This window comes from Pleurodeles waltl, chromosome 12 (assembly GCF_031143425.1).
Source record: "Pleurodeles waltl isolate 20211129_DDA chromosome 12, aPleWal1.hap1.20221129, whole genome shotgun sequence".
Classification (NCBI taxonomy): domain Eukaryota; kingdom Metazoa; phylum Chordata; class Amphibia; order Caudata; family Salamandridae; genus Pleurodeles; species Pleurodeles waltl.
In genome coordinates this window covers 344,173,605-344,188,809 of record NC_090451.1, presented here as the reverse complement: position 1 = coordinate 344,188,809, position 15,205 = coordinate 344,173,605, and positions in this window count along the sequence as shown.

The window sequence follows — 15,205 nt, the reverse complement described above, 5'->3', positions numbered from 1 at the left end:
GGGTGTGCTGGTGATGGAAGTACTGGCTGATGGTGGTGTGCATGCAGGTGTGAGTGGAGACGTCACAGGGAGGGAGGAGGGAGATGAGGAGGTGGGGGACACAGAGGTGGTAGTGACTCTTGGCATGTCTGCATCTGGATGTTGCTTGGGTGAATGCTTGTGGGATCTGTGGTGCTTATGTTTGGATGAGCTGCCCTTGGGTGTAGAGGTATGTGCAGGCTGGTCGGATCGTGTGGATGGGATAGGCAGAGGAACAGGAGACTGGGACTGGGTGGAGGGAGTCAGAAGAGGGAGGCTGGAGACAGGGACAATGGCTGCCGTCAGTGCTGAGGCCAGAGCGTTGAACGATCGCTGATGGGCAGCCTGACCCGAATGAATGCCCTCCAGGTATGCATTGCTCCGATGCACCTCCCTTTCTACACCCTGGATGGCATTCAAAAGGGTAGACTGCCCAACAATGATGGTCCTGAGGAGGTCAATGATCTCCTCACTGAGGGCAGCAGGGGTAACTGGGGCAGGGCCTGAGGTGCCTGGGGCGAAGGAGATGCCCGCCTTCCTGGACGAGCAGGCACGGAGCGAAGGCTGAGGGGCTGCTGGGAGGGCGGGGCTGGTGCGCTGGGTGGCGGCTGTACCTGTTGTGGCGGTGGGCACGGATGTTGCCGCCACCGCAAGGGAGCTCCCTTCCGAGGACGTGTCGGTGTCGCTGACGTCTCCACGGGTCCCCGTTGTGGAGCTCCACTCGCCCTCCGTCTCACTGGTGTACTCGGAGTCTGTTGCATGGCCCTCCGGGGCCATGTGAGATGCAGCTCCCTCGTGCGCCGATGCCACTTCTCCTCCGCCTGATGATGCTAATGCACACATGAACAGGAAGACAAAGAAAATGGGGGGGAGGAGAAATGAAGACAGGTTGAGTGCATGCATTGGCAACACCGTTGTCGGAGAGGACAGACACAGAAGCCCCCTGCACTAGGCCGCGCAATCGGGGTACACTACTCAGTTATTGTGACTAGGCCTACAGGTCTATGGACGACAAATGCACACATGGGTGAGGCCGGACCATGGATAGCTGTACTTGGCACCCTACAGAGGTGGGGGGCGGGGGCACAGGGCCGTGTCTAATGGAGGGGCCTAGCCTGCAGAATGCGCCCTGGCCTAGAGATAGCCACAGCCCTCCTCCCCCACCCAGACACCTTCACTGCGCGCAAAGATAGCAGAATGTGCTGATACTCACCCCCTTGTGTCTGCTGTGATGTCCTCACGCGCCCATCCAAATCGGGGTAGGCCACCGCCAGGATCCGGGACATCAGGGGGGTCAATTGGCGGCTGGCACCCCTCCTACGTTGGGAGGCCATCCCCAGCAGAGACTCGGCAGTCTTTCTGGTCCCGCAGCGGATGTCCTCCCACCTCTTTCGGCAGTGGGTGCCCCGTCTGTTGTGGACCCCCAGGGCCCGGACGTCCTTGGCGATGGCACGCCAAATGTCGATCTTTTGATGGGCGCTGACCTATGTGACATGTACAGGGTGGTAAAGGAAATCTCATCAGTTTTCTGCCTGGTCAATGTGAGTGGCCCCCCCTCCCCAACCTTGCCATGTGGCACATGCTCTCATCTTTCGTGCGTTGCACTCCTCATTCGCTCCCCTCCCCACCATCTTACATACACCCCACTCAACACAGGCATAGCCCATTCAACGTGCACCCTGTGTACTAACCTGTTGGTCTGGAGGACCGTAGAGTAGCGCATTCTGGGGGAGGACCCCATCAACAAGTTTCTCTAATTCTTCGGAAGTGAAGGCAGGGCCCCTTTCCCCAGTCGCAGCAGCCATTGTATCTCCCAGACCGAGGTCACAGCAGCACTTGCAGTATCGGTCCTCTCCTGTGGATGATCAGGTCTCGAGTGATTAATCAGATAGAAAATGGCGGTCACGCCCGCGGCGGTGCGTACCGCCGCGGTGCGTACCGCGACCACAGGCGCACATCCTCATTGGCTACTGAAACCCATAGGGTGCAATGTTAACCAATGCGGCTTTGCACCGAGGTCTTCGACCACCTGCCGCCACGGTGTGCCACTCCAGAGCATTGACCTCACATCCCACTGTCACACTTCACAGGTCAGGCAGCCGCCATTTCAAGGGCCCACATGGCATAATTTCTACTGCGTCACACAGGCCTAGGCCTTGCATTGCCACTCATACAAGTCTTTCAATGCATAGCGATTCGTGTACTGTGCAAGCTGTGTGAACGAACCTGTGGGTTGCTTGACTCTGTGCTCCATGTTGTCCTTCCTAGGCACCATCCGCTGGGACTTGCGAGGAGAAGGATGAATCCTCCCGTGTACCGACCGCTGGTGGACCTGTCGACAATGGAAGAACGACATATCATACTTACATACAGGCTTGACAGAGCAACTATATATGAACTATGTGCCCAGCTGGAGCCAGACCTGATGTCCCCCATCCGCCAACCCACAGGGATTCCCCCTCTGGTGCAGGTTCCGTCAGTACTCCATTTTTTGGCAAGTGGGTCTTTTCAGACAACAGTGGCCATATCATCTGGGATGTCTCAGCCTATGTTTTCTAAGGTTTTGTCCAGAGTGTTGTCTGCCCTGATGAAATACATGCGGAGCTACATTATTTTTCCTGAGGTGGGCGATTTGGCTACAGTGAAGGGTGATTTCTATGCCCTTGGACATATCCCCAACATCATTGGTGCCATTGATGGGACCCATGTGGCTTTGGTTCCCCCCAAAGAAATTGAGCAGGTGTACAGAAACAGAAAAAGTTATCATTCGATGAATGTCCAGGTGGTCTGTTTGGCTGACCAGTACATCTCCCATGTAAATGCCAAGTTCCCTGGGTCAGTGCATGACACGTATGTCATGCGAAATAGCAGCATCCCTTATGTGATGGAACAGCTACAGAGACACCGTGTGTGGCTAATTGGTGACTCTGGTTACCCCAACCTGTCGTGGCTACTGACCCCAGTGAGGAATCCCCGGACCAGGGCAGAGGAACGGTACAATGAGGCCCATGGGCGAACTAGGAGGATCATAGAAAGGACCTTCGGGGTCCTGAAGGCCAGGTTTAGGTGCCTGCATATGACAGGGGGATCCCTAATGTACTCACCAAAGAAGGTGTGCCATATCATCGTGGCCTGCTGTATGCTTCACAATCTTGCTTTGCGACGCCAGGTGCCTTTTCTGCAGGAGGATGGTCCAGATGGTGGTGTTGTAGCAGCTGTGGAGCCTGTGGAGAGTGAAGAGGAGGAAGACAACGGGGACGACACGGACAACAGGGATACAGTCATACAACAATATTTTCAGTAGCACACAGGTAAGAATCACCCACGCCATTTTACATTTACTTAAGGCCTCATGCGTCTCCACTGTCTGTGTTTCCCCCAGTTCCTGTTAACTGATTTGTGACTTTCCCTTCCCTTTTCAGAGCTGTATGACCCACTGCGTGACTTCTGCTTTGTTTGCCCATGGACTAAAGCTTATTGAAATTGGTATGTTGTCATCACAAAGTAACTGGACATTATTGCACCGTTATGTGTAATACATTTGTTAAGAATACAAGCAGACTCCTGTTATTTTAAGTGCAATAAGTGATTTATTTTAAGTGCTACATATAGGTACATGATTGTATAACGGTGATGGGTGGGGGTGGAGTAATGTCCATGGCAGAGTCCAGTTCTCAGTCGCACAGGTGCATTGTCCATATGCCTGTGGAAGGATGGAGCAGGGGCAGTTAAAGGTTGGACAGGGTGACAATGTGGGACAGTGGGATGACATCAGGGGGTATCTTAGGCTGGCGGGGGTCTTGCAATCCTACTCTGTCTTCTTGTGAGATCTCAGGTTCCGCTTGCGGGGTGGTTCTTCTTCTGCAGGAGGTGGGGTTCTGGTGGCCTGTTGTTGTGTGGGGGCCTCCTGTCCACTAGCGCCGGCGGAGGTGGTAGGCTGTTCCTGGTCTGGGCTAGTGACAGGGGCCCTTTGGGGTGCCACATGGTCCTGCAATGTGGTGACTATCTGGGTAAGGGCCACGACGATGGTCCCCATTGGGGAACCGATGTTCCTCAGTTCCTCTCTGAACCCCATGTACCGTTCCTCCTGCAGTGCCTGGATCTCCTGGAACCGGACCAGTACCGTCGCCATCGTCTCCTGGGAGTGGTGGTAAGCTCCCATGATGGAGGAGAGGGCCTCTTAGAGAGTCGGTTCCCTGGGCCTGTCCCCCCCTGTCGCACAGCAGCCCTCCCAGTTCCCCTGTGTTCCTGGGTCTCTGTCCCCTGGACGGTGTGCCCACTACCACTGCCCCCAGGTCCCTGTTGTTGTTGGGGTGGTGGGTCAACCTGGGTGCCCTGTAGTGGTGGACACACCGCTGATTGACGTGTCCTGGAGACAGAGGCATGGGCCCGCTGGGTGGGAGCTGTGCTGGTGTTCCCAGAGGGGGTTGGGTCTGGTAGCCTGTGGCTGTCTGTGGGGAACCAACTGTCCAGAGGTCCCCGATGGGCCGGGCTGGTCATCTGGGTCCAGGGAGACAGAGCTGCTGTCATCGCTGGGGGCCTCTTCTGGGGGTGGGATGGACATCTCTGGACCCTCCGTGGCGGTGTGGTGGCGTTCGGGTCCTGTAGGGGTATAAAGGTATGGTTATTGCTTCTGTGTGTGGCATTTCGTGTGATGGGTGGGTGTCCGTGTACCCAAGTGCAGGCATTCCCTTGTGGGGGCTTTTGTGAGGGTGGCTTGTGGGGGTGATGTGTGTGTGCAGTGGGCATGCTTTGGTGATGGGTGTCCATGCTCTGTGGTCGCATGCAGGGCTTGGTGTTGGGATGGGTGGGTTGTGATGGTGAGCCATTTGCAAGGAGTTGGTGTGATGGGGGTGAGGGTATGATTTGGCATGCAGGTGGGGTGGGGGTGGGAAGCAGTAGTGAAGATTTGACTTACCAGAGTCCATTCCTCCGCCTACTCCTGCGAGGCACTCAGGATGCAGGATGTGCAAGACTTCCTCCTCCCATGCTGTAAATTCTGGGGGAGTAGGTGGGGGTCCGCCGCCAGTCTTCTGCACCGCAATGTTGTGCCTTGATACCATGGAACGCACCTTCCCCCGTAGGTCGTTCCAGCGCTTCCTTAAGTCATCCTGATTGCGTGGATGCTGTCCGACCGCGTTGAACCTGTCCACTATCCTTTGCCATAGCTCCATCTTCCTGGCAATTGTGGTGTGCTGCACCTGTGCCCCGAAGAGCTGGGGCTCTACACGGACTATTTCCTCCACCATGACCCTGAGTTCTGCGTGAGTGAACCTGGGGTGTCTTTGGAGTGCCATGGGGTGGTGTGGGGTGGCGTTTGTGGTGATGAGTGTGGTGCGTGTGGTGGTGTGTGGTGTTTGGTGCGTGGATTCTGTGTGGGTGATGGTGTTGTGTGCCTCTGTGTTGTGGGATTGTCTATTCTGTGCTCTCTCTCTAGCCTTCGTCAATAATTTCGGGTCGTAGGGGTTTGTGGGTGATGTGGGTGTGTGTTTTATATTGTGTTGGGTGTGTGGGAGTGGTGTTAGTATGTGTATCAGGTGTGTGTGTTTCAAACTGACCAATGTGGCTGAGTTTTCTATGTGTGTGTGTATTTTGACCGTGGCGGTGTGTACCGCCAATGGAATACCGCGTTTGAAAGACCGCTGCGTGGATTTGTGGGTCGGAATGGTATGGGCGTATTTCTGTTGGCGTGACGGTGGAGGTTTGGTCATCGCCATTTTTTCGCTGACCTTTGGTGTGGCGGACTTTTGTGGATGTCGGGTTTTTGGCGGTTTGCAAGTTGCGGGTCAGAATGACCGTGGCGGTTTACCGCGGCGGTGTTATGGCGGTCTTCTGACCAGCAGTAAGCGCCTTTTACCGCCGAGGTCAGAATGACCCCCTATGTAAGTAAGAATGAGAAACAATGAGTATGAGTATGTTTATGTGTGATCAATAGTGAGTGGGAACAGGGGCATAGCTTGGTCTGTAAGACTGGGGAGGTGAGCTTCAGATTTCTGATAAATCACGCTGGCATCAGGCAAGGCTCCTCCACTATGGCTTAGGAGCGTCACCCCCCTGCCAGCAGTAGGAGCTGCAAAATGAAAAATTAAAGTGATAATAAACAATGTTTATTTTTCTGGGGACAGGGCCATGGGAGATGACAGGGTCAGAAGGGGAGTGCACAGCACTTTCCTCAGTGTGCATGTATGTTTGGCTGGCCGTCTCGGGCCGGCCAAACACACATGCGCGCTGGGCTCTGTCCACTGTGTTGCCGGTTTGAAGAGAGCAGGCAGAAGCTCACACTCTGCCTCGGAGCACCAACCCAGGGCACTCCTGCCAATCCTAACGCTGCTCTCATGCGACAGCAGCATCAGGATTAGTCGCTGGGCAGACCGGGAGTCCTTACCTGCAGCGAGGGGAGCAGGAGCCAGAAGAGTGGCAAGGCTGCGGCAACGGCAGAGGAGAGTTTTTTTTTTTTTTCCATTCCTTTATGTTGTTGTGGCCCTGCAGCTTTGCCCCTGCAGGAGCCGACCCTAGCTGGCATATATTGTTAAAATACATCATATGACAAGCAGATCACATGAGGGTGGCTTAAGCGGCAGTAGAAAGAGAGAGCAGTGCAGATTGGTATAATTAATAAGTGAGAGGAACATTATTATTTGTAAAATAATTAGCATTTTTTGGGCTTTCAAAACAGAGATGAGAGAGAGTGCGTGTGCTTTGTCAGTGTATGCGTGCATTAATCCTAGGTGAAACCCAACAGACAACTCTCCATACTCAACTGAAAGCAGCTGTATTCAACAATTCATCAGAATATACATTTATTAGTGGGGGTGTAACACCCCAAATACCCCCCTCAAGCTATGCCCGTAAGTGGGAGTGAGGATCAGTAAGTGAGTGAATGTGAGTTAGAGTGAGTGAGGGAGGTACCCGGCAATTTAGAACTGCAGAGAAACAGGAAGTGAAGAAGTAAACGCAGCTGCCTTTTCCCAAACACCCTTCATGAAGCAGAAGCAGGTCTAGAACATGTGGGACATATTTTTTGTGTTCTACCAAAAAAAAGGCAAAGAGTGAAACAAAGCAGCATCTACAAAAATATCAAAGGAAATGGTTCACCTAAAACTGATAACATGCCTGTGTACATGGACAAAGAACAGGGAAATACTCAATAAAAATCCTGAAATTCTGGACTTGTTACAGGGTACAAATATTATTTGATGATAATGAAAACGTGTCTTTGCCTGGGCTCAGAATGGTTAAACATAAGAATGGATACAGGAGAATGAAGCACTTGGTGTCCCTGCGACTTGAGCATGCTACAGTCATGTCTATGCCTGGGACTGGGTGGGACTAATGGACAGGGCAGGCCCATACATTGTAAATACCAATAGAACCACCATGGGACAGAGTGGAAGAGTCCTGGCCCTCCAAAATATGTACAGGTGGATCCACTGGCACCCCCGGTGCAATATAAACACTGGGTTAAGGAGAGGGTACTGTATGGTCATAAAAATAGTGTGGTGGGTAGTTATAAAGTAAGGTTTCATTTTAAGGTGTAGGTTAGCATAGGGTCAGTACACTTACTCGTGAATCTATTTTACTCAATGTAGTGGTAATCTCAGAAGTGGTCATCTCAACAGTGGTAATCCCTGCAGTGGTAATCTCAGTAGTAGAAATCACAGTAGTGGTAATCTCAGCAGTGGTAATCCCTGCAGTGGTAATCTCAGAGGTAGTAATCACAGTAATGGTAATATCAGTAGTGGTAATCTCAGCAGTGGTAACCACAGAGGCAGTAATTCCAGTAGTTATAATCTCAGCAGTGATAATCCCTGCAGTGATAATTTCAATGGTTGTAATCTCTGCAGAGTTAATACCAGCACTGGTAATCTCAGAGGTAGTAATCACAGTAGTGGTAACCTCAGCAGTGGTAACCTCAGAGGTACTAATCACAGTAGTGGTATTATCAGCAGTGGTAATTTCAGAGTTAGTAATCAAAGTAGTGGTGATCTCAGCAGCGGTAATCCCTGCAGTAGTAATCTCAGCGGTAGTAATCACAGTAGTGGTAATATCAGTAGTGGAATCTCAGTGGTAAGAATCACAGCAGTGTTAATCTCAGCAGTGGTAATCCCTGCAGTGGTAATCTCAGAGGTAGTAATCCCAGTAGTGGTAATCTCAGCAGTTGTAATCCCTGTAGTGATAATTTCAATGGTGGTAATCTCAGCAGAGGTAATCTCTGCACTGATAATAGTTAGTGGTGATCCCTGCAGTGGTAATCCTTGTAGTGGTAATCTCAGAGGTAGTACTCACAGTAGAGGTAACCTCAGCAGTGGAAATCCCTGCAGGGGTAATCTCAGAGGTTGTAATCACAATAGTGGTAATTCAGCAGTGGTAATCCCTGCAGCAGTACTCTCAGAGGTAGTAATCACAATATTGGTAATTCAGCAGTGGTGTTCCCTGCAGTGGTAATCTCAGAGATAGTAATCACCGTAGTACAATCTCAGCAGTGGTAATCGCTGCAGTGGTCATTTCAAAGGTGGTAATCTCAGCAGATGTAATCCCTGCACTGGTAATCTCTGAGGTAGTAATCACAGTAGTGGTAACCTCAGCAGTGATAACCCCTGCAGGGGTAATCTCAGATCTAGTAATCACAGTAGTTGAAATCTCAGAAGTGGTAATCCCTGCAGTGGTACTTTCAGGGGTAGTAATCACAATAGTGGTAATTTAGCAGCAGTAATCCCTTTAGTGGTAATCTCAGAGATAGAAATCACATTAATGGTAATCTCAGCAGTGGGAATCGCTGCAGTGGTAATTTCAAAAGTGGCAATCTTTGCACTGGTAATTTCAGAGGTAGTAATCACAGTATTGGTAACTTTAGGAGTGGTAATCCCTGCAGTGATAATCTCTGAGGTACTAATCTCAGTAGTAGTAATTTCAGCAGTGGCAATCCCTGCAGTGATAATTCCAACTGTGGTAATGTCATCAGAGGTAATCATAGTATTGGTAACCTCAGCAGTGGTAACCCCTACAGGGGTAATCTCAGAGTTAGTAATCACTGTAGTGGTAATCCCTGCAGTGGTACTTTCAGAGGTGGTAATCGCAGTAGTGGTAATTCAGCAGTGGTAATACCTGCAGTGGTAATCTCAGAGGTAGTCATCACAGCAGAGGTAATCTCAGCAGTGGTAATCCCTGCAGGGTCATCTCAGAGATAGTAGTCACAGCAGTGGTAATCCCAGCAATGGGAATCCCTGCAGTGGTAATCTCAGAGACAGTAATCACAGTAGTGGTAATCTCAGCAGTGGTGATCACTGGAGTGGTAATTTCAAAGGTGGTAATCTCAGGAGAGGTCCTCTTTGCACTGGTAATCTCAGAGGTAGTAATCACAGTAGTGGTAATCTCAGGAGCGGTAATCCCTACAGTGGTAATCTCAGAGGGGCTCATTCCTCGGTCTGATATGTTCATTAAATTTGCCTGTGAATAACGCTCCTACTTTTTCTGACTATAATGTGCTTCCCTGAAAAACATGTTTTAAACCACTTCCTCCTCAGCAAGAAAAAGGACCTCTGAACTTAGTACAGCACAGCGTCTTCCCGAGGGGCACCATCCTCATCTAAAGGTAAACATCTTTATTCTATTAGTTTTTACTCAGTAGACTAGGGCCTTATAAAACAGTGGGACTCGGATAGAATCTATTTCACAAGCATTTGCTGTGCAATGGGTCTCCCGTTTACTCCAGTTAAAGCTATTATCATTGTAAACTCCTAACTGGACTTTTCTTGCCACATAAACTGAAAAGTAAAACAGTTTCACATAAGCAAGCCAATGGCCGCCATGAGCGCAAAGCAAACACACAAAAGGTAACAGGAGTTTGCTTGCAGTGAAAAGTATCAGCAAAAGTACACTTATCCATGTAACCACAAAAGGCAGTTATCCATGTAACTGCCTAAAGTGCAAATATCCATGTAACAGGGTCGATGTCATGCAAACCACTTGACTACTGCCCAGCGAGATCGCGCTTCCTACGAAATAAAGAGAAAAAGTAGTGTAGAAACCATATGGAAAACATGGAGCCTCGTATGTTTTCAGTAGTTGGCCGGTGTGCTCCAGGCAGGCTAAATATCAGAAAAGGCATGACGTATGCATGGCTTTCACTAATTAAATCAAGCGAATTTCAAAAGGCAAGCACACGATCCAACAAACAGGATGGGCTTGACATGGGTGTGGTTAAAAGCCTCCATAGAGATTACACTGGGGACTGAGTGCACTGCGGGTGACCCCTAAATAGGAATATGCTGTTTTAGTGTTTTTTTGTGCAAGAAGGTATCCTATATGAACAAAAACAATCCTGCCAGTAACACAGGGGTTCTGGCATTATGGTGCAAGGGTGTCTGCGTTTGTGCTAGGTAGCCCAAAGTGCACCAGCACAAGGAGAGCAGAAAGGCTCCATATCTTTATAAATATGAGGCCTTTCTGCTTTCTTGCAACGTGATTCAGCAAGATTCCTTGGTGCATTATGTTGTGTGAAATAATAGTAAATATGCCCCCTTATTCTGATCTCTGACACAGAGACAGAATTAAACGTCAATGCCATTAGCCCACAAAGCAAGCTCTCCACACTGCCTGTGCTTCCACAACTTGCGTGATGGTAAGGACAAAATTGGGTCAAAGTAGGACTCAGTCCGTGAATCCACTGACTGTAATGATCTATATCTGGCCACCAGGCACCTCAAACAGCGATGTAATTTGGGAGCTTTCTGGTGCACTACTGGCTATCCTATTCTTACTCGTGACCTACCGTGGCCATTTGGCACCAGCTACTACTTTATAGCATGCACGAGAAATGCAAAAGACCAGTGGTTTATTCATTAAAAAAATGTAGCAGGGCCCAAAATGTTTCTTAGAGTCTGTGGTGGTACTGTCGAATGTTGGGGGTTGAGGAACACCTAACTGCCTAATCTTGACTTCACCTCATGCCACTTTCTCCAATCACCTTGCACTTTCCAACTTCTTTATCTTACTTTTTCAGGACCTTCTGCTTCCCTACTTTGTCACTTTGGCTCCGTATTTCTGCCTTTCTTTTCTTTTCTTCCTTCTTTCTGCAATTTAAACCTTTGTTTTTGTTGCTGCTGTTGGTAAATGTTAGACCTGACAGCCTTAGGGTAGTCACTCCTAACTTTTTGCCTGCCTCCCTCCACTTTGTGGACACTGTTTTTGCCGGTTTTTAGACTCTGCGCACTTTACCACTGCTAACCAGTGCTAAAGTGCATATGCTCTCTCCCTTAAAACATGGTAACCTTGAATCATACCTGATTGGACTATTAATTTACTTATAAGTCCCTAGTAAGGTGCACTTTATGTGCATAGGGCTGGTAAATTAAATGCTACTAGTGGGCCAGCAGCATTGGTTGTGCCACCCACTTAAGTAGCCCCTTTTCATTGTCTCAGGCCTGCCATTGCAAGGCCTGTGTGAGCAGTTTCACTGCCACCTCGACTTGGCATTTAAAAGTACTTGCCAAGCCTAGAACTCCCCTTTTTCTACATATAAGTCACCCTTAATGTGTGCCCTAGGTAACCCCTAGAGCAGGGTGCTGTGTAGGTAAAAGGCAGGGCATGTACCTGTGTAGTTATATGTCCTGGTAGTGTAAAACTCCTAAATTCGTTTTTACACTACTGTGAGGCCTGCTCCCTTCATAGGCTAACATTGGGGCTGCCCTCATACACTGTTGAAGTGGCAGCTGCTGATCTGAAAGGAGCAGGAAGGTCATATTTAGTATGGCCAGAATGGTAATACAAAGTCCTGCTGACTGGTGAAGTCGGATTTAATATTACTATTCTAGAAATGCCACTTTTAGAAAGTGAGCATTTCTTTGCACTTAAATCCTTCTGTGCCTTACAATCCACGTCTGGCTGGGCTTGGTTGACAGCTCCTTGTGCATTCACTCAGACACACCCCAAACACAGGGTACTCAGCCTCACTTGCGTACATCTGCATTTTGAATGGGTCTTCCTGGGCTGGGAGGGTGGAGGGCCTGCTCTCACACAAAGGACTGGCACACCCCCTACTGGGACCCTGGCAGACAGGATTGAACTGAAAGGGGACCTGGTGCACTTCTTAGCCACTCTTTGAAGTCTCCCCCACTTCAAAGGCACATTTGGGTATAAAACAGGGCCTCTGCCCTACCTCATCAGACACTTGCTGGAGAAGAAACCTGAACCAGAAACTACATCCTGCCAAGAAGAACTGCCTGGCTGCTCAAAGGACTCACCTGTCTGCTTTCTACAAAGGACTGCTGCCTTGCTGTTGGCCTGGTGCCTTGCTGAACTCTTGTCTGGCTGTGAAAGTGCTCTCCAAGGGCTTGGATAGAGCTTGCCTCCTGTTCCCTGAAGTCTCAGGACCAAAAAGACTTCTCTCTTTCACTTGGGTGCTCCGTGCGCCGAAAATGTCGACGCACAGCTTGTTCCGCGGCGAGAAAAACGCTGCACACCGACGCTGATCGACGCGACGCTCTTGGGACGACCGAAAATCCGACGCACGGCTTCGCAAGGACCTCGTCGCCCGACCTCTAGAGGAGAAATCGACGCGACGCCTGCCGTGAGATCGTAATTTCGACGCGCAGCCGGAAAACAAGCAGGAAAATCCACGCACAGACCCGGGACATCTGGTAATCCCCGCGATCCACGAAAATAGACTGTCCGCGCGCCGGAAAACGACGCACGACTTCCCCGCGTGGAAAATAACGACGCAAGTCCGTGTGTGCTGGGGAGAAATCGACGCACACACCCTTTTTCCACGCACCTCTTCTTTTATGGCCCTCTGAGGAGATTTTTCCACTCCAAACCAGGTACTTGTGCTTGAAAGAGACTTTGTTTATATTCTAAAGACTTAAGACACTGTATATCACTTTTCAGAGATATCCCTACAATTTCCCATTGCAAACTTTATTCTTTTTGACCTACAATTATCCAGATAAATATTATATATTTTTCTAAACACTGTGTGGTGTATTTTTGTGGTGCTATATGGTGGTATTGTATGATTTATTGCACAAATACTTTACACATTGCCTTCTAAATTAAGCCTGACTGCTCGTGCCAAGCTTCCAGAGGGTGGGCACAGGATAATCTTGGATTGTGTGTGACTTACCCTGACTAGAGTGAGGGCTTTTGCTTGGACAGGGGGTAACCTGACTGCCAACCAAAAACCCAATTTCTAACAGTAAACATCTGATGAGGTAAAATAGGTACTGTCAGAAACAGAAGCTGAGATAGCACAAGCGTCTTCAAAGTGCTGGATTTCCCATTTATTTCCATCTTAGATGGCATTGTAATGTAATAGTTTCACACTGTGATTCTGAGAGCTCAGGAGTCAGGCAGAGACTTTCAGACAAGTACGTGTGGAAGATGCCTGCCAGGGCACAGATTCAGTGACTCAATTAATTCACCCTGCAGACAAGAGAACGTGATCTGGCTTCTTCTTCACCAGATTTTGCCAGGGTCACTACACGAAGTCCAGCTCTGTAAGATTAAAAGGCTCTGAGGGCACACGGGTCAGAGGAGCCCAGCGGAAACATACACACATTCTAGACAGGCAGACGAGCAGAAAAGTGCGCTTTGTAATTGAAACCGAAAACATTTCAACTTTCAGTTCCACAAGGTGTTTTAGTGGGTTCATAAATGAGGATATCCCCATGGTTTGTATTTCTGCTCTAATTTTCACCAAAACCCTATTCATATTGTGATTAGAACTACTGACAGCTATGTTAGCAAAAGACATCTAATATTGACAATGTGTACATGCAATGTGCAAGAAGCGTGCATTGAGTGGAGCTGCACATTTACATGACAGCTTTGGAAACAGAAAGTGCAAGAAGTTTATAATGCTCATTTTTGTTATTACATTTTATTTCTATGTTTGTAGTATACAAAACAAAATACATTAAATATGATACCAACTTAAGATAGGTGCGTGCTGACAGTATGCTCCAGTAAGTATGCTAGCTGGAAAAAAAACTTGTTGATACAATATGTACGCCACCAGTTCAGAGCGGTCCTGGGAAGTGAAATTAAATTATTAGCTACCATTTATAATGAGTCAGTGAGGTGACAATAGTCCCACGTCTTGAGGGTAAAGGGATGACTCTACGTGACACCAGAATCACACTAGCGGTGGCAAGCAGGGTTCGCATTAAAAAGGGAGATTATCACATTCACTCCTAGGAAGCAGGTGTTGTCCTATTTCTGGTGGTTAGGTATGTCCTCAAGTGAATGTACTAGTCTTTTAGTCTGTTTGCAATGGCTTGCATAGATATAGGGCTTCTGCGAGTTCACCACAGTATACAGAGTCAATTAGCCAGGCGGTTGTGGAGGGTGGAGAACTGCAATTCTAGGACATAGTTATCCTACGTTTCGCTAAGAGAAATAGCATAGCACTAAATTGTCTGTTGCTTCGTGGTATTTTCATATTGTATCCCCGTAAATAAAATGAATAGAGACAATTTACTTTGATTAGTTATAATGGTAGGTATAGTACATAATGTTCATTTTCAAGCATACACTACATCTCATACTTGTGGAGCCCACTCGTTCAAGGTTTAAGTGGGCATTTGAAGCCCTATCTTGGCATTTGAGGCCACAATTCCGCTTATGAAGGTTGTGCTTGCGTTTGAGATGGTTGTACGACTGGCATTTGAGAACTGCATGTCTGCTATGATGATGACGATATGACACACGTTATTACATGGAAGATGAGCAAGATACATTTTTATCTTCATGAAATGTCACATCTTTCGGAGGTCTTGTGATGGTATTGCGCAATCAAAGTGTACGCTGTCACATCTGCTGCCCCTGGGCATTTGTGCTGATTCATTCCTTTGACGAAGCCCTTCTAGCGGTGATTGCGAGATGGGCACCGCACATCGGAGACGAAGGATTTCAGAGGCCAGCGCTAACCTTCTTTGGGAATCTACTGCAGAAAGCAAATATTTCCAACTTACCATCCTATGCTGCTTTTCTACTTTTCAGCTAAAGAAATGGCACCAGGTGAATCATAAGCACCTGAGGGAATAGAGTCTATTTAATAAGAGAGCAGGTGTTGCATCGCGAAACATTTTGACTGGTGCCATTACCAGTAGCGTAGCAAGGATGCCATGGGCATTGGTGCTAGCAAAGAAAATGGCCCGTGGACTGCTGTTGGACTAGTTAAATGTAGCAA